Source organism: Vanessa atalanta, chromosome 27, assembly GCF_905147765.1.
Source record: "Vanessa atalanta chromosome 27, ilVanAtal1.2, whole genome shotgun sequence".
Lineage (NCBI taxonomy): Eukaryota > Metazoa > Arthropoda > Insecta > Lepidoptera > Nymphalidae > Vanessa > Vanessa atalanta.
This window is the reverse complement of record NC_061897.1, coordinates 5,887,046-5,912,029: the sequence shown is the minus strand read 5'-3', so window position 1 is coordinate 5,912,029 and position 24,984 is coordinate 5,887,046. Positions and strand designations below refer to the sequence as shown.

The 24,984-nt window shown below is 33.5% G+C and overlaps 7 non-coding genes across 7 annotated transcripts; 4 read left to right on the top strand and 3 right to left on the bottom strand.

Annotated features, from left to right (window-relative positions):
- The first annotated feature begins 3,036 nt into the window (after positions 1–3,036).
- Positions 3,037–3,198, top strand: LOC125074483. Its single transcript, XR_007120131.1, has one exon. It is a non-coding gene; the product is annotated as a U1 spliceosomal RNA (small nuclear RNA).
- A 4,659-nt stretch (positions 3,199–7,857) lies between these two features.
- Positions 7,858–7,976, bottom strand: LOC125074463. Its single transcript, XR_007120111.1, has one exon. It is a non-coding gene; the product is annotated as a 5S ribosomal RNA (ribosomal RNA).
- A 1,875-nt stretch (positions 7,977–9,851) lies between these two features.
- LOC125074472 lies at positions 9,852–10,013 on the top strand. Its single transcript, XR_007120120.1, has one exon. It is a non-coding gene; the product is annotated as a U1 spliceosomal RNA (small nuclear RNA).
- Positions 10,014–13,150: 3,137 nt separating this feature from the next.
- On the bottom strand, positions 13,151–13,269 carry LOC125074462. The gene has a single exon (XR_007120110.1). It is a non-coding gene; the product is annotated as a 5S ribosomal RNA (ribosomal RNA).
- Positions 13,270–15,586: 2,317 nt separating this feature from the next.
- Positions 15,587–15,705, bottom strand: LOC125074461. Its single transcript, XR_007120109.1, has one exon. It is a non-coding gene; the product is annotated as a 5S ribosomal RNA (ribosomal RNA).
- A 1,178-nt stretch (positions 15,706–16,883) lies between these two features.
- LOC125074482 lies at positions 16,884–17,045 on the top strand. Its single transcript, XR_007120130.1, has one exon. It is a non-coding gene; the product is annotated as a U1 spliceosomal RNA (small nuclear RNA).
- A 1,375-nt stretch (positions 17,046–18,420) lies between these two features.
- On the top strand, positions 18,421–18,539 carry LOC125074469. The gene has a single exon (XR_007120117.1). It is a non-coding gene; the product is annotated as a 5S ribosomal RNA (ribosomal RNA).
- Positions 18,540–24,984: the final 6,445 nt, after the last annotated feature.

Here is a 24,984-nt window from a genome sequence, read left to right as displayed (position 1 = left end):
GTCGAATTACCAATAACCCTGTATACATGTTCCTACATTATACGATCGACGAATATTTTATGGAAATTCGTTATTTCTGATGTTAGGAATATAAAAATCCTTATTTAGGCATGTTAATCAGTTAAAAAAAAATGTTAATATATATTTATTTGTATCTTTGACACTCACCATTTTTAAAATAAGAAGGATGGGAAGATTTTTAATTAGGCTTTTGTTTATGAGTTAAACACACATGTGAAAGATTTTTTTAAAAAACTTCACCCGAGTTGGTGACTTTGGGAATGAAAAATTGGTACAGAAGTTCACTTTTTTATTGTTTGGGATATAGAAATCGTTGTTTTGTATTGTATTGTATTTATGAGTAAGAAATAAAAAAGTAGTGTTACAAAATTTAAGCGGATGAAATTGAGGATGAATTTTTGTACGAAAGTTCATTATTTTTTATATTAGAAACACGGAAATCGGTATTTATCTATTTAAAGTAAAATATTTTTAATACCCATGAGGTTTACCATCAGGTATTCATGTTTGTAGATGTTTATCCTTTATGAAATTAAATAAAAATATCAAAGTATATAAAAAGTAAAGTTACATAAAAAAATGCTAATTTCAAAATAAGAGAATATTATAAAAATCGTTATCGTTGAGTACATTTGTTCTGTAGTAATCATTAAAGATGGCGCCAACTAATTACTGTGAAGCTTAGTCACGTAATCGAGATCTTTGGTATAGAGTATATACTCAGATTTGGAACTACATAATATAAATATAACAAACTTCACATACTTGGTCGAGAGGTTAAATCGTGGATCTACTAGTAGAAGCTCTCACCCTATTAACTTATATGAGGCACCTTAGGACTCGTGTTAAGTGGGCAATTTCTGGGTTGAGTATTTTAACTCGTCTTCCGGTCCGGTGACGCCGTAGAGGATATTCAGGCCAAAAGCAACACAGAACCCAAAAAAAATGTATATATCTTATGGATATTTGAGAAGTGTGAAATAAAATTTAAAACAATTAAATTTTAATTAAATTAAATGACATATTTAAATTGATTAATTGCTTTGACCGTAAATAGTTATACTCGTATGTAGCATTTTGATAAGATTCTCGTAAATGTGTAAAGTGTTGAAATGTAAACTCATAGGATACCCTCTATATGGGCAATACAGGTAACCAAAAAACTAAGTTATATTCTAGTTGACAATTTGAAATCTTCTTGAGCTGGTGAAGTTAAAATCTAGATTTAGGCACACTGGCAAATGGTCCACCGAATTGTAGATGGTCACCATGGACCACAGCCCACAGATATTGGCACACGCTGCCATCCATAGAATATATTGTTTCTAAGTTTTGATTGGGCGGGCTCACTCATCCTTCGAACCGGAACACAGCAGTAACGAGTACTGCTGCTTGGCGGCAGAATATCTGATGAGTGGGTGGTACTAACCCCGACGGACCTGATTAAGGCCCTACCACAACGTTCAAAAAATTTCTCTACGTACTACTCTAGACCAGTAAGTAATCTTGCCATCGCGATGTAGAAATATAAATATTTCTGCGTGGCGCCATCTAGTAGTCCATGGTGAAGTTACGTGCAACAACCAACTTTAGTTGGTTGTTGCACGTAACATACTTTAGTACATGTACGATAAAAGGAAAATCTGATTAATATTAAACTTAAGATATTTAAGAGGCTGTTTTATGTCCTGTAATACACAAGCTATAGTTTAGTGATTGAATAATTATATAGGAAGAACAAAATTATTCTTAACAACCTATTGTGAAAGGAAAATCATTTACAATTTATTAACGAGTCTTAATTTTTTGTGATGTGCAGACAATCGTTCAACATTATCGGAGTACAGCGGCGTTATTTTGTAAGAATTACCTTCGTACCTCACTCATGTTATATCGAAAAGTGCGTTACGGTGATACGCTATATACTCTATCCAACAATAAGAGGAAAAAATGTCAAAATCAACATTTGACAGCAAATTGACGCGATATCATTGGCCGAAAGCTTGATTGATCTATGGTTTTCACTATGGATTTGCGAAAAGAACGTTTTGAACGTCCCTTGTGGTTCGTCGGTATCTTGTGACATTGAGATATCTTCATTAACAAAATCAAAATGGCTGCCTCGTTACCATAGACGCGATGCTCCGCTAGTGTCAGTAATCAACCAAGCGTGGAAACTAAGCTGTTACATCCCTTGTGCCTGTAGTTACACTGGCTCACTCACCCTTCAAACCGGAACACAAGAATACTGAGTTCTGCTGTTTGGCGGTAGAATATCTGACCCACTCAGGGTGGTACGTACCCAGACGGGCTAGAACAAAGCCCTACCACTAAGAAAATCGTGAAAATCATAGATTAATCAAGCTCTCGACCAATGATATCGTGTCATTTCGCTGTCAAATGTTGTTTATTTGGCTTTTGTCCTGCTATGGTTGGAATAGAGTATATATCCAATAAATGTTAATTATTATAAGTAGTATGTATCATTTCACGATGGTATTCTGCCATAAGTTTTGAGTTTGTTTGTTGTTTCATTCTACAGATATTTAATTGTCACTCGTTCATACTCGGCTGATGCGCAGCGGACCTTGAGATTTCACATGTTATGAAACTATCAGCCTATAATTACACTGTTTAACTCACACTCATCACTCAGTATTTCATTCGAATACGATTGTCTTCTTTATTTCTAGGTAAACACGGACCAATTTCCTATTGAAGTATTTTTTTATTCGACTACAAAATATTACGACGAAAATGCTGCGATTTGAAAATTGATTTAGTAATTTTATATACATGTATTTGAAGGCTTTATTATTTATATTCTGCAAGTATAATCTCAATCTCAACGTAGCGACAATAAAAGCTCTAGTAGTACAACACGGAACTCTTTTGCTGTACTATAAGTGTTACGTTTTTGACATTCGACGATAGATGTCGCTAGTAGTAGATTAAATCGCGCTAACGAAGTTCACTGTTCGTGGATATATAAGAGCGGCCGACAGAGAGCAAATCATACTTACCTGGCGTAGGGGACACCGTGATCATGAAGGCGGTTCCCCCAGAGCGAGGCCTATCCATTGCACTGCGGATGGGTTGACCTCTGCGATTATCCCTAATGCGGATAACTCGGACGCGTAATTTTTGGTAGTGGGGACTGCGTACGCGCCGTCCCCCTTAAAAATAAGAGATATAATCATAATAACTGCAGTCGACTGTAGCGTTAACACCGACAGTTAAATACTTATATACTAGCTAAATATTTATGTAAGTAAAAATATTCTTTAATCAAATAGACCCAGAAACACTTCTGAATTTTTATGTTACCACCACAAAATATTTAGCTACCACTGGTTCGGAAAGTATCTTTGGAATCTTCTTATAGAAACGAATACCGTGTTACAGGAGGGATTTATTAACTTTACGAAGTCGGAAACTAGGTGTTATTAGTTCACCTTTCCTTCTCATGTCTATACAATGATTGTCACCGTCTCTTTCGAAAAGATCCACATTATTGTAAATATATTGTGAAGCAACTGTAAGTATACCCTCTTTATCAAAAACATCCGGAATAGTCCCGCCATTTAATCAACAATAATCATCATCCGGTCAACTCTTTTTTGCAGCAAGAAAACTGTTTTAACATCTGTAGCGATAACCCCAAAGCAAAATGCCGTAATCGAGCGGAATCAATATCAGTTAGTTGTCTAACTTTTCTAACCGCGTATGCTACGGAGCTGACACGCCCTGTTAGGGAAAAACTGTAGTGTCGTTTATATTTACATCACTATTGTTTAAAGTCAACTTAAAATGTTGCCTTTGTTACATTATGTAAATTAAACAGTAGGGATTATGTCTTTTTAGCATTTGTTACTAAATATTTTTTTCAAATAAAATCAAATCAAAATATAGTGGAATCCGTTTATAATGACATAATAACCGAACGTCACACAAAGCGTTTTGTAAAAAATATATATATACCTATATATTATGCACGTAGTAAGTACATACGAAACATGTATGTATGTACTATATTTTTCATATTTTAATGTAAGTAATCTGTAATAACAGTCTCTAATACTATTGTGTCAATAAAGGCGGAGTCATAATAAACGGATTCTACTGTATACTTTATTCAAGTAAGCTTTTACAAGCACTTTTGAATCGTCATTTAACAAACCATTTAAAGTAAAGCTACCACTGTTTCGGAATGTAGATTCTACCGAGAAGAACCGGCAAGAAACTCAGTAGTTACTCTTTATCAACATCTAAAAATACAGTCATGTTAGTTAAATACAATTATATATGTATGTTATGTCTCCTGCCTGGAAGTCAACAAGCACTCCACTCTTTTTTATTATCAATATACTCTTGTATCGAATAATATGCCTTCTTTACCGATGTATTTTTTACAATTGACTTGAATCTATGAAACGTCAAAGTTAAAAATGTCTGCAGATTTTTATTATAAAAGTGGATTAATTTTTTGTGTGCTCATATATATAAGGTTCCTTTAGTAAGAATCATCTCACATGAGGTTATTGACTCATTCAAATTGGCATTAAAAATATTGTCATGCTCAACTAACTCATAATGAAATCTTGGAGTATTATCATTTTCCTTGATTGCTTTAATGTTTTGAAATTCAACCAGAAGTTTTGAGTAGTCATTAGATCAAAGCCTTATCGTCTTCATCACAACACACATTGAGTCGCTAAATAAATTTAAAGATGATCCCGCAGACAATTAATATCTAGGCATCCTCCTCATTATATATTTTTATTTACAATTGACTTTATTCCTTATTTTCTCGGAGTAGTTTGTTGCATAACTCTTTTGAAGATTTTAATTCAGGCATGGTCATTTTTAATTTAGCCTCTGTTTCTTTTAAATTATTATATAATATTGTCCATATTAAACTGGAAAAGTGTAATTAATTTGTTTATTGAAAGAGATGATTATCTATGTGTATGATTTGAATTAAATTAATTATGTAATAATTAATTTCCATTAACAATACATTTTCTTGAAAGGATTAGAATTATTGATGTAGGATTTTAAATCAATTAATAATATACTTCTTATGTATTTATTTTTAATTAAGAAGTATGTAAAATCAACGATATTCTAATGAAAAAAATCATTGTGTAAAACATATTAAGAAAAAAATATTAGTTAAACCTTTTATATTTATTTATATGTAAAATTTTTATCTTTTATTTTTTATAGCTAATATTATATTCTATTTAGGTATAAATATATTTATATTAGTACTGATTCAAACAATATAATAAGCTCAGTTATACTTAACATAAGAACTATGGTTTATAGAATAAACTGTCTGTCTGTGTGTGTGTGTGTGTAATTATGGACAGCATAAATAATTTGAAGAACCATCTGAGGTCAATGTTAAAATCTTCAACGTTGCTTCCATCTGTTTGTCAAGCAAAGTGAGACAATAACTGAGCTATATATATTGAAAACATATATTGTTTACAATAAGAAAGCCTTATGTGAGTTCAAGTTAAAGGCGACTACATATATGTTAAAACAAAATACTCCCCGGCTGATATATTATATCAAATTTGAAGTTTCAGCCGTTGAAGTTCACCAGTCGAACCGATGATACTTTTTCTTGAAGAGTTTTTTTAACGCAACACAAACACATTTGAGCAATTATAATTTAAATACACTACAGTAGCTAGTAGCTTATAAATGCTTAAATCTTTATTTTTTTAACTATTTATTTTCAAATATTTCAAATACGATTTTTTTTTTTTTTTTTTCTGGCTTTTATTTGTGCCAAAAAGACACAGATTATTTCGCCAATGTCACGTGCGAGCAAATACGATTTAAATTTGACATGTCACCCGCCACCCGAATCAGTGTTGCACTATATATTAGTGTTGCGTATCGATAGACTATCGATAGCCCAAAACTATCGATATTATCGAAGGTATCAATAGTATTGCTGCTCCCAATAATATTGCTTACAGAGATCTACTATCGTTAGTATTGTCGTTGTATTGCTCACGGAGATCTATCGATAGTATTGATCAAAACGATACTATCGATAGTACTATCGATATCCTGAATAGTTTTCGAGGACAACTATCGATAGTCAAACTATCGACAGTTCTTTAACGCTGCCCGAATATGTGAAATAAATAACACGTTCATTAATATTAATTTTAATTTTAAATTTTATTTTTACTAATTTTTTTTTTTTATTCGTCCTTAGTAGTATGTTTTAGTCAATCAAATTGGTAAGAATATTTAAAAAATGTTAAGTAATTAGTGTAGATATAAGCGACTTGGTGTAAATACTGTTGAGCTTATATTTTTCAAATAAAGTTTATTATTATTATTAATTTTCTAAATATAAACAAATTTAACAATTCACTTATAAACAGTAGAAGCATAACACTTACATAATATAGATAGTCAAAGTAATAACTACCACAATTTTAGTAAATAAAGTGCACTGAACCGTGAAGTATTTAGTCTAAATAGTATTCATCACACTGAATCCGCTGAACCGATTTAGATGACATGTATAATTTTTTAATTAACCCTTCGAGGAATTGAAGGGCGTTGACGGTTTGTGTGTTATAGGTAATATTTTATGAATTTCGCACGGATAAAGTCGCAGATTCAGCTAGTATATTATACTAATAAAATGATTTAAATATTTTTAATAGATTTTAAATGCCCGGGGTGTAAACAAATTCAACCTACAGAATCCGAGTTGTGAAAATCTAGGATCTTCTGGCCTGGTCTTATATCTTGCCACTAGACCCACTTTTCCGACATAAATATTATGTATAATATTACATTGTACATACCATGTTTTATTTATTAAATAACTAGCTATATACATAATAAATGTAGCATTGTATGTTAATCAATATAAATGACATTAATTGCCTAATCATATCACTTATAATTATTTTATAAGAGACTGGTAAAAAATCTGTTATCGTAATCCTAGAATCGTAACTGAAATTAGTTTTGAATATAATTTTACGTTTTAATTGAAACGAAGTCAGCCAATAGGCTATTTGACAATGCGAAAAATAAAGTGTCAATTATTGTAATTGGTCAGGTTAATGATGACATAACTTGCTTATTAACCTCGTTTGCCTGCTGTATGTTGATTATACGTGCCACAGATTACAATATAGGCAAGTGACGTCACCGGCCCCATTGCAGCGCCATATTGTCAAAGTAGCGTTTTCGCGCGCTATTTAAATATGGAATTTTCATTTTGATATTTTTCAGCAAATATGTACTAGAATTAAAAAAGACAACTTTTACTGGGCTCCTTAACCTCTACTAAATATTATAAAATTCATTTTAAAAACCAGTCAAATAGCCTATTGTTTGGTTTACCAGACCACTTATATTGAGTGGTGCTATGACTCGATATGTTATAGTTTGGAATCTTTTGTTATTGTTATGTAGGTGGCATTGCGCCAGCTGATAATAAGTGATCATTATTACCATGGGCGCTGTAAGAAATATTAACAATTCCTTACATCACTTACGAGCCATTAACTTTGAGACTTAGCCACACTCACCCTTCAAACCAAATACACTAATACCAAGCATGGATGTAAAAAATACAATATAAGCCTTTAAGAAGAACTTCGATCATAGGGGCTGAGCACGTGCCATCGTCAATCGTAAAGATTATAAGGTTTTATAAGAATATTGGGAATTTTTGTATAATTATTGCTGTTAACGTGGTGAAATAGGGATTCCTATTTAATATTGTATCATCCATTCAGACTAAATTATTTGACTAAAAAAACTATAGACAATAAAATGCAAAAAGGCCAACGACACGCGGTGTTCCCAGGCGGTCACCCATCCAAGTACTGAACGCGCCCGATGTTGCTTAACTTCGGTGATCGGACGAGAACCGGTGTATTCAACATGGTATGGACGTTGGCCTTATTCTAATCAAAAAACTCTGATATAATACTTTCATTTATCATACTTATTTAAAGGTTATTATTTTAATTGTATCAGAATAATGGTTATAGGTAAAATTCTCAAGGAGTACTGCAAGGTAGCGTTTTAGGACCGTTACTTTTTCTGATCTATATAAATGAAATGTCAGAATATAGACATACATGACTGACAATTCTATTGAGATGATAGTTAAGTGTGAAATAAAGCAATTAATTATCTGACAAATAAGTCATATTATATTAAAGATAAAAAAGCTTGTAAATAAAATTTATTAATTAAAAAGAAAATTATATATCCAATATAGAAATTAATGAGTTTTTAACATTTTTGTATTTAGATTGATAAATCTCACTATTTTTAACGATTTTTTCACAACTTTATCAATATGTACAAAACTAAGTTTGTTATCAATCACAGCCATCCATGTAATTATTGAATATTTGCGTAAGTATAAACAGAGATATCCTTACTTTATACAATTTTTCACACGATTCAAGCCGTTGGTTTTGGTCCATTCGACAAGCATCTGCAAATCTTGTTGCAAAATGATCACAATATTTCGCAAAATGTATTAATACGTCGACTACCCTTACTCTTCAATTTGGTACAAAAGGCTTTTATTGTTACTTTCAGTTTCTACGGCATAAATAAGTATTTAATCAAACAAGCTTTTCAATTGCTAAGAAAATGTTTATAGAATCAAATGCTTATAAGATGTCTGTGTAGATACAGTCGATCTGTTTGGTTTTATCAATAGATTATGGTAAATCACCATCAAATAATACTAAATTATATACTGTGGATCGATTTCGAATGAAATCATGTTGTTTTTTAGTCATTGTCGATGGCATATGCCATTTTAAAAAGGGATATATTATGAGCTGAAAATACAAGCATTTTTGTGGAACAAATCGTTCGACACTCGTTATTTATCTGACGCGTTCGACTAACGCCTACGCGATTGGGCCGCCGGTATGACCATCATTTTCCTTTTTGCCTTTACGTAATTAGACCCCTGAAGAACCGCCATACTGGTACAAATGACCTACTATTTTGTGTCATCATCTCCCGGTCTATAACGATGCTAATTCAATTGTTTTTTTATATGTAAATACTGATAAATTTTGTAACTGGAAAGCTGATATCGAAGGAAACAGGACCTTATTAATATTAAAACTATATTTTAAATGCCTGAAAATGTAATGTTAAATAATTTATGATTGATAGCACACCTTGGGAATGAAACGATCGCCTCCTGGCTATTTCTATTCATATTCAATTGTGTAAATAATAAAATAGATAAAAAAGATCCACTGAGTTTCTTTCGCCGGTTCTTCTTAGGTCAGGGTGTTTTCTTTTCCGAAAAGGTGGTAGTGTTGTTGGTAGTATTGAATAAAAGAAATTTGAGTTTGAGTTTGAATGCGTACGGCAAACGATACGCGGTATTCCCAGACGGTTACCAACTTCAACCTCAAAAGTACTGAAAGCGTCAGATGTTTCTTAACTTTGGTGATCAAACAAGAACTTGACATGTTTTGGGTATTGGCGACAGTTTTATTAAAACACATTAAAAAAAAACTGCATTCATATTTAAGCATATGCGCACGGAGGCTTATGAGTCTTGACATGTTAAGGTTGATATCGAGAAGACAGGAGTCCAAAAAGGTAAAATGTAGATATAATCCATTAAGAATACATTATGACATATGACAACGTCCATCGTAACTTGCTAATAATAAAACCGTGTTACGCTTGCGACATTGAGACGAGAGATGTCGCTAGTAGTACATTAGATCGCGCTAACGAAGTTCGCTGTCCGTTGATATATAAGAGCGGCCAACGGGAAGCAAAGCATACTTACCTGGCGTAGGGGACACCGTGATCATGAAGGCGGTTCCCCCAGAGCGAGGCTTATCCATTGCACTGCGGATGGGTTGACCTCTGCGATTATCCCTAATGCGGATAACTCGGACGCGTAATTTTTGGTAGTGGGGACTGCGTACGCGCTGTCCCCCTTATATTAATATGAATTAAATAAATAAACTAATACTTACAGTCGTTAAGAGTAATAGAACCTTGGCAGTTTTAGTCCGATTCCTTTTCTTTCCATTCCTTAATAGCACCTAGAGGCTAGAATCGATAGTTCAATGAATGGTTTATGTATTAAATTGTATAAAATAGACATGTTATATTAACCGCGAATGAAAAAAATAAAAAAATCATTCGTTTATTAAATACAAGTGTATTTATGGTAGTGGGGCCTACATTGGCGCCTTTAGCACGAAAGCGATGCCTTTAGCACCTTCAGCGCGAAGCAATCGTCAAATGACAACCTAAACTCGTTTTTAAAGTAAACGATTACCGCTCGACTTAAGTTTTAATATCACTTGGGGATTATTCACATCCTGCTTTGTTAACCGCCTTGATGGAAATTAAGAGTATCTCAAATTTGCATATACGTCTTTGAATTGGGAACAATAAACCTAAACTAGATATTTGGTTTATCTCCAGCAAACATTTTGGAGAGGATAATAATCGAATCTACCCACCTGAAATTCAAAGTTTTCCTACGCCTTTAGCATTAGCAGCCCGTAAATGTCCCACTGCTGGGATAAAGGCCTCCTCTCCCTTTTGAGGAGAAGGTTTGGAGCATATTCCACCACGCTGCTCCAATGCGGGTTGGTCCTACGCCTTGCCGCCACACAATAGCTGCTATATCGCTTGTACTATTTAAGTAAGCTTCTAGAATATACTTACAGATAGCAGGTTCGATATTTCATAAGAGATTATTACATTCACTAACAATAACTTTCTTTTCTCCTGCTCGGTCTTTTATTTATTTTTTATGTTTTTTTTTGATGAATGGGTCGGAATGATACCTTCACATCCCATTCATCTAAAAAAAATTACATTAAGGTGATATCAGACGGTTCATTCGAGTGAATGGTTCATTTTTCCTTCATTCCATGTTCACACGACTTAGCTGGAATGACGTAAAAAAGAACATTCATCCGTAGTTTCTTTCAATATGGCGTCGAATGAAGTCGTGTCTCTTGGAATAAGTTTAATTTGTGATCATTTGATCAAGGAGCTAAAAAAAAGATTAAGAAAATTGCGTTCGAGATTAAATGGCCAAATCCGAGTGAACGTTCACTCTGTGTTCAGACTGTTCATTTTTCGTTCATTCGGAGTGAGAATGGAAGATGCCGAATGAAGCGATCCAACGTCGTTGGATCAGTTCGCTAATGAATTCATTCGCAACTTTTGCTTCACTTTGTGTTTAGACGCGTCACTTTGAGTGAAAGATGCCAAATGAAACACGAACATGAACAAAAAATTAATCACCTTTATTTAAACAAAATTACATATTATTAATTTATATTATACTAGCGACCCGCCCTTTCTTTGCACGGTTGCAATGCTGATACTAAATATACTACAGAATGTCTTACAACGTTCACAGTTTTTCAGTCGTTAGACAATACAAACCGCTATGTCCCTGCGTTTTAAATTTGTAATGCCTTCGAAAATATTCATTTAAATTACATGCTGTAAAAGGCCATATTAATCTATATTTAATCCAAAATATATTTAAGGTACTTAATTGGATAAGGATTAATGCTGTATTGCTTAAAATTGCTTCGAAAATAAGCCATTATTTCTCGTAAAAAGTAAATGATAAAAAATGATTGCTGTTGAGATAGACATATACCATCGCGGACATTTTTGAACACTATTTTAAGGTATACAATACTGTAGTACATTATTTTCATCTATCTCGTAGGATTCAACCAGCGTTCGCAATGTTTTGCAAAAAAATGTGTTTATTTGCAATCGAATACGATTATATTAAAGATTTAAGCATGCATAGGGACAGCGGTAAGCGACTTTGTTTTATACTGTGTAATAAAGTATTAAATCACAACAGACGTTTGGTTCGTGGCTTAGTGAATCTTTTATTTTAATTGAGGTAGTTCGATGTGGTGGCATACTTTTAGGCCTTTTATTAGAAATAGGCCATCTAGGGACGTGGGCAATATTTCTTGCAACTTTGTCAAATTCAGGACATTTGGGGCACTCGTTTTAGTAAACAGGATTCGTGTTCTCAGTTTTACAATAGACACATCCCACGTGTGGTCTGTATTCTATTTTTTTGTACATTGACTTGTGTTGTGGTCCTAGGCACAATATGCGCGACTCATTTCAGCAGGTCTGTACATTTTGACCGCATCATCAGGAGTCTTCGGGAGCCTTGCTTAATCGTTTTGTCGTTTAGGATTAACCATAATTATATCGTTTCATTGGGTATCACCATTAGCATTAGCATTAGCAGCCCGTAAATGTCCCACTGCTAGGATAAAGGCCTCCTCTCCCTTTGAGGAGAAGGTTTGGAGCATATTCCACCACGCTGCTCCAATGCAGGTTGGCGGAATACACATGTGGCAGAATTTCGTTGAAATTAGACACATGCAGGTTTCCTCACGATGTTTTCCTTCACCGCTGAGCACGAGATGAATTATAAACACAAAATAAGCACATGAAATTTCAGTGGTGCCTGCCTGGGTTTGAACCCGAAATCATCAGTTAAGATGCACGCGTTCTAACCACTGGGCCATCTCGGCTCCGACCAATGATAATTCAGGTTAAAGCCGTACTAGTTAATTTATCTTTGACTAGCGACCCGCCCAGGCTTCGCACTTGTGTAATTTATTAATCAAGAAAATTAGAAGTGCGCTTATAAATTTATTCATTAGTTTATAATATAAGTGGATACATTATAAATGAGGAATTTGAATAATATCACAAATGGTTTGATTCGTAACTTTATTGTGAATCAGATTTGATTTTGTCCACGGCTTATTGGTTAAAATCGTATTTTTACAGCCAGTTTTAGCAAGTGTTCCTATCCCAAAGTTTATTGTGATTATTGCACGATTCGAGATTCCGAACAGCATTGTCTGTTAAAGTCAGGGATAAGTTATGTTTGTATAAGAATAGTTTTCATATTATTGCTGTATTGACCGTTGACAATTATATAAGCTAAGGTTCATCGAGTTGAAATTTGACACGAAATAGCAAAAGCCAACACTGTTCCAAATCCCGGTTATTAAGACTCAGTAGTTTTGACTAATTAGACAAAATTGATAAAAAAGGCCAACGACACGCGGTGTTCCCAGGCGGTCACCCATCCAAGTACTGAACGCGCCCGATGTTGCTTAACTTCGGTGATCGGACGAGAACCGGTGTATTCAACATGGTATGGACGTTGGCGAGAGAACTGTCAAATAACACAAATATAAAACAAAGCGTCTTAGTTGAAAGGAACATTTATAGTTTTAATACTCCTTACTTTAGAAAGGGCAGGGATAAATTATAAAGATATGCTATAACACGAATACTACTAGATTGGAACAAGCTACCAAACAACGAGGTCAATTTCGATATAGCTATAGACTCAACGAATATGGAGTACCGCAAGGTTGCGTGTTAGGATCATTTCTTTTTCTGATCTACTACGATGATATTTATTTATTTATTTGGGAAGCCAATGCGATATACAAAGTGACTAATTCTATATATATCCAGTCTTAAAAAATATTACCATGTACATCACTCTTACAGGCTAACTCATCATGTAAGACAAAAAACATAAAAAAGTAAAGAAACAGACAAAAAATACTACTGTGCTTATTAAAGAACAAATAAATTACAAAAACAAAAAAAAAAAAACTAATTAAAATTATAAAGTAAACATCTAAGAAAAAAAATACATTATAGGAAAAAACAAAGAACAAATATAAATACCTCTGATAGCAAATACAACAGGGACATGAAAAAGGGATTTCCTTAATTTATTTTTAAAATTCAATTCAGTGTTGTTTAAAAATGGAATTATAGGTTTCTATAGCCCTTTATAAAGGAGCAGTTTTGCCTGAATTAGTTTCAGTATTCCTATATTGAAATGTTTGTTTATGCTTATTTTGGGCTCTTGCATTTTTCCTCGGTACGGCCAACATGATTTTACTCAATAACGCAGAACAAACCATACGTCCGTTTAAAATTTTATGTAATACACAAAGATCCATCATGTCTCGACGATTGGATAGTGAAATCGTCTTATAAAAGTGTAACTGATCTTTGTAACTTTTATTGCAATTTAATTTATTACTTTTAAAACACAAATGGCGCATATTTTTTTCTGTACTCTTTTTAATCTGTCCTTATGACTTTGATAGTACGGACTCCAGACAGTAGAACAGTATTCTAGCTTACTTCGAACCATTGAATTGAACAAAGTCAGTCTACTGCTTGATTTCTTAAATTCTTTTTTACTTCTTATTATAAACCCTAATGTTTTAAATGTTGTTATAATTAAATTATCTATATGCGGTATAAAACTTAATTGACTCTCAATTATAACACCTGAATCATTTTTTTTCTGAAATTTTTCTAAAATATGACTTTTGATATTATAATTAAAGTTTATTTTAAATATTTTTCTACCAAAAGTTATAATATAGCATTTTTTATTATTTAATTTCATATTATTCTTTTTACACCATATCAAGAGTCTATCCAAGTCTTGTTGCATTGATTTACAATCATCAATACTATTAATTGTTTTAGAAAAATTAAGATCGTCTGCATATTGATAAAACTTACTATTGTTGAAACATTTTGCAATGTCGTTGATAAATATTCCGAACAATAAAGGGCCGAGGTGAGAGCCTTGTGGAACTCCAGATGTAGCAACAAATGTATGGGATTGATATCCCCCAATAACAACATTCATTTCTCTACTTATTAAATATGATATCAGCTACTTACCAAAACTTCCGCATGTACCATAGCTTTCAAGTTTATGTAGCAAAATATTATGGTCAATTACATCAAATGCTTTAGAGAAATCCGTATATATGCAGTCTGTTTGATTATTATAGTCTATGATTTTCGATATGTCATCAATAAATAGTGTTATGTTTGTGCCGTATATGCACATAGGTATTAAAGTAAACAATTGATAAAGCTCACATATTCTATGACTAATATGTTTCACATCTGTGTATCTCTTACTCTTTGATATCATGTATAAAAGTCGAAACATTGCATATGTAAAACAGTGCGTCACAGTCCGTATAATTGTACCGTCTCGTTAATAAATCGTAAACCAGTTAGTGACTTTCATTATCCTCAACATCAGCCCAGCAACAATTGGTGACCCCGACGTGATTCTTCGACGTGTTCGACAATGTATATCTCCTTTGAATAAAACCATGCTGATTCATTGAAAGTACAGACTTCATGTGCCATGTCAACACTGGACAAATTAATGATTCGAAAATCTTAGCAAATGTTGACAAGATACATATTGGTCTGTAATTTTTTATTTATATTGAATACATAACAAGCTCACTCTGAAATAGAAACAAATCTTTAGTCGAAGTAATTGACGGTTTGAATTCGAATAACTAACAAATTAATTTAAACAAAAGTAAATACGTATCCTCCCTAAAGCATAGCATGAGTAGTTTTCACATCAATATTTAATAAATTCAAACAAATGTCAGTGTTGAATGAAAAACAAAAAGGCCAACGACACGCGGTGTTCCCAGGCGGTCACCCATCCAAGTACTGAACGCGCCCGATGTTGCTTAACTTCGGTGATCGGACGAGAACCGGTGTATTCAACATGGTATGGACGTTGGCGACGGTACACCGAAAAAATACAAACGAAAACAGTTAATTCAGTCGTGCCGTTAATAAATTGACGTTTTGTTAACACTCATTATTACGCGAAAATAAAACTTTTTATATATACTTGGTTATTCTTAAACTTGGCAAAGTTAATATAGAGATGAAGTCCAGAAATTGGTAATAATAATAAATAAAAGGTGTGAACACCAAGTAACTCAGTGGAATAATTAACAATGAGCTACAATTGGAATGTCTGAAACATCCACCGTACTGCCCGGACTTTTTTTTGGTGATAAGGAATGGTGGCGCATTGGTGATGTAAGGAATGGTTAATATTTCTTACAACACCATTGTCTATGGGCGGTGGTGACTACTTACCATCAGGTGGCCCATTTTCTCGTCCGCCTACCGATATCATAAAAAATAAATCAGTTTAACATTTTTTTCGGTATTTGGACAACTTTTAACAAGGAAAAAATTCAACTCCGATGCGGCAGTCTAAAACGCCTTCAAAGAGTTTATTGATTCTCGGCCCCATGGTTTTTTGTAAAGGGATCAATGAACATGAATGAGATGGCAAAAGTGCATAGGTAACAACGGTGCATACTATGACTAATTAAATATATTTTACAAAAAAAAAATGACTTTATATTCCCCCCGTACAAAACGCCAATTTCATATGTAAGGGCCTAATGTTACATTTCTGTTAATATACACCCTCGCAATATTATAATCCCTTATCTTTGTTTATTATTTAATAAATTTACAACTAGTTATTATACTCAGAATTTAATTATTATTTTGCAAATACGAAATAACAAACGCAGATTGCGTTTGTTATTTCGTATAAATTTCCTAATGATATTATATATTATAATAATATTAGGACTATATAGGACTTAAATTGCACGGAAGTGTACTGTAGTCGAATGACAAGTGAGTGTCCAATAGACAAAAAGCATCTACTGATGGACCAATCGCGAGCAGTCTTGGCGCCCCCGGCTCCTTCATTCCTCTAAAGAGACCTGTAAATGTTCTTTTGCGCAGGTCGAGGTTGTGAGCTAAGATTACACATCAAGAATTATTACGTTGCGATATTGAGACGATAGATGTCGCTAGTAGTACATTAGATCGCGCTAACGAAGTTCACTGTCCGTGGATATATAATGGCAGCCAACGAGGAGCAACGCATACTTACCTGGCGTAGGGGACACCGTGATCATGAAGGCGGTTCCCCCAGAGCGAGGCCTATCCATTGCACTGCGGATGGGTTGACCTCTGCGATTATCCCTAATGCGGATAACTCGGACGCGTAATTTTTGGTAGTGGGGACTGCGTACGCGCCGTCCCCCTTAAAAATAGGAATTCACCAATCTTTTCATACACTAAACAGTGATTAACCACCGGCATTCTCGGTTAAATAGGGGCTTAACTGTTAAAAACTATATGTAATTTTTAATAATTGCTTATTTACGTAAATGCTTCTTTTTCGTTGAAAACCTTAAACATATACATATATATACCTACGTATGTTTGTTTAACTACTTTTACGGTGATTAAGTGGCTGTACGTCTTAACATCTTTGCATTAGTGTTGCATATCGATAGTCAACTATCGATAGGCTATCGATAGTTAAGGTGTTAGAGATAGTATCGATAGTATCGATAACTCCCCATGAGCAATACTATCGATAGTATTACGCTTCAACTAAACTATCGATAGTCCAAAACTATCGATACTATCGATAGTATCGATAGCTCTCCGTGAGCAATACTATTGATACTATCGATAGTATTGATCAAAACGGTACTATCGATAGTTCTATTGATATCCTGAATAGTTTTCGAGGTCAACTATCGATAGTCAAACTATCGATATTTCTGCAACGCTGCTTTGCGTTTTCAAAATAGAACACTATAGTATATAGGCATGAGTACGATATATTGAAACTAATCTAAAATCAGACGTCGTAACCGTTTTCAAGTCAAAGCATTCAAAATACGATAACATTATACTCATGAAATATTGGCTGTATCACTCTTTAAATTTATAGAATTTGTTTCATCTCTTTCTCACATATCGTTTAATGAAAGTTAAACAAAGATAGGGCGACATTATCAACAGTGATATTTAATCCAAATATCCGTTCCACAACCGATGTCACAAAATTCGGATATCGCCTTTGCCTTTAAATTTAAATTAGTCTATAAAAAATAAAAAATGATTTTTCTTATAGTCTATAACAATTTCAATGAACTTTGCTTCGTACTTAGGCTGTGAGGACTGTCTGAATAATAATATTATATATCTGAATTACTTTAGTGACGTAAATTTGTAGTATGTACATATATATTTTATTAATAACATTATATTCAGGAGTACTTAAGGTTCTTTGATTTTTTATATATATGTCACTTTAGTTAAACATTTATATTTACATCTAAAAGAAAATCCATGAACCCATTAAAAATTTTAAAAAAGACTGTCTGACTGAAGTGTCTTCAAAGGACCGGCAGATGTCTTTATATCGAAATAGTTGATTTTTGGAGAAAAATTATAAATAAATAAAATCACTAAGTAAATCTGGAGTACATCCAGACATAGATTTAGTGATAATAATTGAATACGAATACAATTGTATTTATATATTTAATACTTTCATTGAAACAAATCAGATGAGATGGAGTAAATAAATATTTTGTATTTGTGTTTTTGGTATGTACTGTCGCCAACGTCCATACCATGTTGAATACACCGGTTCTCGTCCGATCACCGAAGTTAAGCAACATCGGGCGCGTTCAGTACTTGGATGGGTGACCGCCTGGGCACACCGCGTGTCGTTGGCCCTTTTTAGCAATTTTTATTTTTCAATTCCTGAGTCAAAACTATTGAAATTTGGAATAGATTATTTTTATAACGTAATCAACTGCTAAGAATTGATTTAAGAAAAATTAAATCTAAATAATGGACATAGGAGATTCTTAGACGGACGAGATGAACTTCAAAGCCGAGACGAGATGGAATTCAAAGTCAAGATGGACAACTAAATCAGTATGAAAACAAGCGGTATATACCTAGCGAAAAATATTTAATAAAATAAATAAAATTGGATTATAACTTAACAATTATAATCTAATTTTAGGATTTTTTTTTCTTTCTTGACTATGAATACGTGTATACGAGCCACACATACTAAGAAGTTTTGTAAGCACGTGTGTCACTCACTCATACTAATGCACGTCAATGTCCTGTAGAAATATATACCTACGATGTCCCTGAGGTTGTTTTGCCTGAATTTATTCAAAATTAAAAGTAGATACAGTTGAAAATAATTTTAATTTACATGCATAATTCTGTTAAATCAGATACATCATCATCTTAATTTAAAGTTTTATTTGTTTATAGTTCCGGTTCACACCAAAAGTATCCGATTAATTTTTATTTTAAGACGTTTTTTTTTCTTTTCTATCAGTTGTGTTTGTGCATTTATCTCTTTTGTACAAAAAAATCAAATAGATTAAAATTGTATGCTGTTCGTTGCTGGTTGATTGACAAAATATGAAATAAAATCCATCAGTCAAATGTAGAGCTTCTTTCTAAGAAAATACACTCGAAACTTCAGTATAGGATCGTAAAATCAGAAGGGGTGACATTGATTATAACTATTATATTGTTTAAAGACTACAAGCATCAAAGTAGTGTTAATACACGATGATTCATGAATTATTTTTTTAAGTTTCATGAGTATACGAAGTTTGTTTTTACAGAGTGGCACTGCAGGCTTGATAGTTTCAAAGTAATAAATAGTAAATATGATAAATAACGCAAAAAACATGAGGCAGAATAAATTAACAATAAAAAAGACCTTGAAGTTCTATATATGCTTGTACTAAAAATTACACGATCATTTTTTTGACTGTCAAATTGATATTTTTATATTTGAAGCATTAAAAGTATCCATCAAATAGTCATCAGCATCCAAGACTATATCTCGTTTATCACTTGCCAAATTATACAAGTCATTTATATGAATGAGGAAGAAAAGTTGACTTATAATAGACCCCTTCGGGACCTTACACAGTTAAAGTTTCGTATGACTGCTTCCAAGTATAAAACAAATGTTTAACGACGTCCACAATAGTCGATGAGATGATATGTCGAGCGATCCCTTGTAAATTGAAATTATTCACTGTGTAACAAAATTTGTGAGTAGCTAAATGTTATTCAAAGTTTTGCCAAAAGTTCTTAATATAGATACAGGTGTTTACTTTGATTTGCCTCCCGCGGCTTCGTTCGCGTTTTTGGGTCTGGTTGGCCCCTTGGTTGGTTACAAAAAAAGAGTCAGGTTTTTAAATTTAAGACTGTATTTTATTAATTATATTTTTCCACCTAAAAAAATAATTATGTATATGTAATCGATCGCTAAAATTTTTCCTCTAGGCAACCTTATTATATATAACATATATTATATACCATAAAGTTTAATTATAATTGTACCATTGAGAGTGCTATATATAGGTGGATTTTGAAATGGGCCACCTGATCGTACGTGGTCACCACCGCCCATAGACAAGGGCGCCGTAAAAGAATATTATTGAATCCTTACATCGTCAATGCACCACCAATCTTGGGAACTAATATATTAAGTCCCTTGTGCCTTTCACTCACCCTTCAAACCGTTACACAACAATGCTGATTACTGCTGCTTGGTAGTAGATTATCTGATGAGTGGGTGATACCTACCTGGCCGCTCACATATCTTCTACCGCCAGTAACAATACTTACTATTGTCATGTTCCGGTTTGATTGTGATTAGGGAGTGTGCCAGTGTAACTGCAAGGACAAGGGATGTAACAGCTTAGTTTCCACGCTTGGTTGATTACTGACACTAGCGGAGCATCGCGTCTATAGTAACGAGGCAGCCATTTTGATTTTGTTTATGAAGATATCTCAATGTCACCAGCGAACCATGACTATCTAGTATTTAATTAAGCCAACCACAAAGCCCATCCAAGACAAGGGAACCTTAAAAAAACACCGTACGTATTTCTTAAAGCTGCAAGCGCTCCGATGTTGCAGATGTCCATGGGCGGTAGACACTTTCCATCAGGTGAGCCTCATGCACGTTTGCTTAAACCTATATATAAAAAAATACTTTCATACACTATACGTCCCTAACTTCAGTTCAAATAATGGGTATACATGAATTGTTCGTAAATGACTTCTTTGAATACAGGAAAAATTATAATTTATTCGAATATGAACAGTTGCGGTCAAAACATTAACAAAAATAACAATGAAGGTACTTAAAATCCGACTTATAACAGACAATTAAAAACAAATAATTAAATATTATATTTAAACATACTTTTTTTTTTTTTGCAAATGTAAATTAATACGCTTATAAACACAAACTACTCAATTACGACGTTAAGTTGCCTCAGTACATTTTAAGACACGTTTTAGACAATATAGTTTTTAAGATGGCGATTATCATGAATTTGGTAGTTCTAAAGTTAATTATACATTGTGTTGAATTTATTTCATTACTTATAGTGATGGGGTATGGATTGTCGTTGATTACGGGAATAACAGATAATGGTGACATGCCACAGATAATATTAGATACAAAGAAGTATTCATTCGCGTTCTTAACTCATTGGAATCTGGTAAGTTTAATTTCTACAGCCTATTATAGTCGAAGTTAAAATATATATATTATTATATTTAATAATTCCCTAGCTCACCCCTTTGGGGGGCAATTTGTTATCAAATGAATCAATTGATAAAAATAATAATTATTTATTTGCTGACCATATCGAACCCTTATATTTCTCACCCCTTTGAGGTAAATATAATAATCAGGTCTCGTCGATAGATAGGTGTATGACGACGTAATGTGCACACATCAATCCTCCCTCCTAACGTCGACGGCATCCTCATCAGCAGTACTCTGTATTGTTGTGTTCCGGTTTGAAGGATGGGTCAGTGTAACTACAGGCACAAGGGACGTAACATCTTAGTCCCCAAGGTTGGTGGCGCATTGGTGATGTAAGGAATGGTTAATATTTCTTACAGCGCCATTGTCTATGGATGGTGGAGCACTTACCATCTGGTGGCCCATTTGCTCATCATAACAAAATGTCTCACCGGCCTCACAGGAGGCATCATTGGACGCGTACTCTGATCCCTTAAGTGGGCTTTCAATAATCAGTTTTTAAACTCGCTTCCGGTGACGATGTAGAGGCCATTAGGCAACGGAAATAAATATAGCGAAAAAAAAAAATGGAATTAAAATGTAGTTATGTACTATTAGTAATTAATTGGGTTTAATCTGAGTTGGTTATATTATCGCGAATACAATAACAATTTTATTTTATTACATTAGCAGCCTGTAAATTTTCCACTGATGGGCTAAGGCCTCCTCTCCCTTTGAGGAGAAGGTTTGGAGCATATTCCACCACGCTGCTCCAATGCGGGTTGGCGGAATACACATGTGGCTGAATTTCGTTGAAATTAGACTCATGCAGGTTTCCTCACGACTTTTTCCTTCACCGCCGAGCACGAAATGAATTATTAACACAAATTAAGCACATGAAAATTCAGTGGTGCCTGCCTGGGTTTGAACCCGAAATCATCGGTTAAGGCGCACGCGTTCTAACCACTGGATCATCTCGGCTCCTAATAACAATTAAAATTTAAAAAAGGTGCTAGTATTTTCGTACGTGCTTGAGAATATATACTTCTACCGTGTAATTAAAACAAAATCATTTGCATTTTGCATGTGTTAGATTTTTTATTAATTATTAATTAATAATTAAACCAAATTACCTTAATCAAAATATACTTTATTCAAGTAGGCTTTTACAAGTACTTTTGAATGGTCATTTAACAACTATTTTAAAGTAAAGCTACTACCGGTTCGGAATGTAGATTCTACCGAGAAGAACCGGCAAGAAACTCAGTAGTTACTCTTTTTCAATATCCAAAAATACAATCATGTTAGTTAAATACATTTATACTAACTTTGTATATTGATAATTGCAAAAACACAATTCATGTATTCATCAATAATTTAACAAGCAATAACAATTATATTATATCACAAAATTATATCGTACCTTAAATATTAGCACGTTGCTAGTCCAGGATCAAAGTGAATAGTAAAAAGTCGTAGTCCCAACTGTGTTCCGTACAGAGCTCCCATCACTTATATAAGCCTCACTACGAATCACGTGACTCACAAAAACAGAAAAGTCAAAGTACTCTCATATTTAATATCAATGTATTTAGCGATAGAATATAATTATGAGTGGGCGGTACCTACCCAGATGGGGTGGCACAAAGCCCTACCACCATCACAAACAGTAATTAAATGTCGAGATGGTTCAGTCATTAGAATAGTAACTAAGATAGTGGTTTCAATTCCGGACGAACACAACAGAACTTGTAACTATTTTATACTTATACTAGCGACCCGCCACGGCTTCACACGGTTGCAACGCTTGGTACTAATTCTACTACGGAATGTTTTACAACGTTCACAGTTTTAAGCGGCTTCAAATAAAGGGGGTTATCAATTCGACACGCATGTAGCATTGTTAGAATTGAATGACATTTAAGTATGATGATCTATTTTTCAGTCGTTGGACAACACAAACCGCTATGTTTTAAATCTGTAATATCTTCGAAAATATTCATTTAAATTAAATGCCGTAAACGGCCATATTGATATATAATAAATTCAAAATGTATTTAAGGTACTTAATTGGATAAGGATTAATTCCCCTTTGATACTATTACATCGGCTAATGCCGACTTGATGGGACACACTTTAAACACCGACCCCGTTGACGGGGTCGAGGTCCCTCGTTTATTACCAACCGTCCGCGCCTAGGCGTATGATGGGTCTCAGAGCACACATGTCCTCCCTCCAGACGTCGACGACGTCCTAAGCCGAGGTGCGGCCTCACAGAAGGAGGCCCTTAGGAGGAGCGTTCTCTGAGCTCTTCAGTGGGCTCTCAACATTCGGCAGAGTCTTCCACGACTCGCTCATCCGCCCGGTGACGCTGTAGAGGCCACTCTGGTCAACAGCAACTATCCATTCGAAAAAAAAAAGGATTAATGATGTAGTGCTTAAAATCGCTTCGAAAATAAGCCATTATTTCTCGTAATGATTATTTTATACAATTTAATTATGATAAATTGTTTCATTTTGTTATAAACACAGTCTCTGTCAAAAGTCTAATGATTTTGATTGGTCAGTCGCAGTAGTTAATACAATTATTATCGTTATTTATTTGTCTAGCGCAGATAACGTTTTAAATAAACGAATCAGTAAATGCATACAGATAATATATACTAATAGATGTAGTTGACGTTAATAGTATCAGTGTTGTCAGTATATATTTTTTATATAATTACAAGTTTTGTTGGTGATTTTATTTTTAATATCAAGTTAATATATTGGAATGGATTAAGTTATTTTATTTTTTTTAATAATTGCTTGTAAGTAAATTCAGTATAATTAAAAAAAAAAAAACGTTATGATACCGTAATGATGGTGACCTTTGATTTGGTGATTGTCATTTGGTATTCTGTAAGATTATGTTTTAAAATAATACTACCTACTAGCGACACACTCCGGTTTTTTGAGTATGCAGTTTAATAATAAAAAAATAGTATATGTATAATATAGCTTACCCCTATAGATGAACAAACAAATTATACCTCCTTATGATATTATATTATTATTATGTATTTGATACATACGAAATAACATTGTTTAAGAATCAATCAAACACATTGATATTAGTTGATACGGCTCGTCTGATGTGCTAAAGTTACTTCTAAAGTGTAATATCTCACGGCATTTTACTTTAATGTAATGTAGCCAGTATCAAACCGATTATTATCCCGCAGAAAAGGACTATTCATTTAAAATATAGTTATAAAAGCAATATAAATGCTGATATTTTATATACTTTTAATACAAGAGGCATAAAACTCTGATGCAGCACAGAGTTAGTGCATTAAATGACTGATATTATCATACACAAAATCAAAGTCAAAATATACTTTATTCAATTAACAAACTATATTAAGTGCTACCACCGGTTTGAATGTAGATTCTACCGAGAAGAACCGGCAAGAAACTCTGTAGTTATTCTTTTTCAACATCTAAAAATACAGTCGTGTTAGTTAAATACAATTATATATGTATGTTATGTCTCCTGCCGGGAAGTCAACAAGCATTAACTCCACGCTTTTTTATCATCTATATAATCTTGT